Below are 909 nucleotides of genomic sequence, written 5' to 3'. Positions count from 1 at the left end.
CCAGACCTGACCCCCAACCCCAGACCCGATCCCCTACCCAGACCTGATCCCCAACCCCAGACCTGACCCCCAACCCCAGACCTGATCCCCAACCCCAGACCTGACTCCCAACCCCAGACCTGACTCCCAACCCCAGACCTGACCCTCAGCTTGGGCCTCAGAACCCTCCCCATCCCCAGAGCCCCCCACACCCTCCTGGTTTCCCGTAACCACCACACCCTCTCCTCTAGGGGCCAGAGGAGCAAAGGGCGAGCTATTGGACGTCAGCATGGAGCCAGAGAGGAAGGGGCTCTCGTTGGCTTCTTCTTCGGATGGAGACGGGAGAGAAGAAAATAGTGGGTATTGTGTATTGCCTGTGTGCCAGCCACTTGCCCAGAGTGGTCCTGCAGCTCCCGGGCTCAGAGGCAGTGCTGGCTGCAGCCTGCTGCCAGGAAATCAGGGACTCTGGGGGCAGGCACTTCACCGAGCTGCAGAACCAGGCGCCTTCTCTTGGACAGTCCAGGCGGAGGACCCCAGGGGTGTTGGGGGGCGCTGGCTCCTGCCTCCTGTACCCTGATCCCACTGGCCAGCTTCCTGGGAAACTGGGAAATTAAACGTGTGGGTGTGAAGGGCTCTCCTGGCGGGTCATGGGGGCCCTGCACTCGCCTCTCTCTTCCTTCCTGCCCTTGCCCTCTTCAGACTCGTCTTCGTTGCATGGGTAAATGCTCCCTAGGAGTCAATGGCTGGGTTACAGGGCAGGTGCATACTTAGCTTTAGAAGGTCCCCCAACCATTTAAGGGCCGGATTGAGAGCTCCGGTGCCCCCCATCCCTACCTGCAGTGGGTGTCCTCGCTGCCATTTCGGGCACTCTGGGGTGTGTGGTTTTAATTTGCATTAAATTAAATCTCAGTGGTTTTAATTTGCATTTCC

At 59.5% G+C, this 909-nt stretch overlaps 1 protein-coding gene across 2 annotated transcripts in view; it reads left to right on the top strand.

Moving 5' to 3' along the window:
- The window catches only part of TTLL8 (tubulin tyrosine ligase like 8), a 32,755-nt gene that overhangs the window by 931 nt on the left and 30,915 nt on the right, over positions 1 to 909 (top strand). The gene's annotated exons all lie outside the window — the stretch shown is intronic.

The sequence above is a fragment of the Hylobates moloch genome, unplaced genomic scaffold (genome assembly GCF_009828535.3).
Source record: "Hylobates moloch isolate HMO894 unplaced genomic scaffold, HMol_V3 SCAFFOLD_19, whole genome shotgun sequence".
NCBI lineage: Eukaryota > Metazoa > Chordata > Mammalia > Primates > Hylobatidae > Hylobates > Hylobates moloch.
The sequence above is the reverse complement of the archived record's forward strand: the minus strand, read 5'-3'. Positions and strand labels throughout refer to the sequence as shown.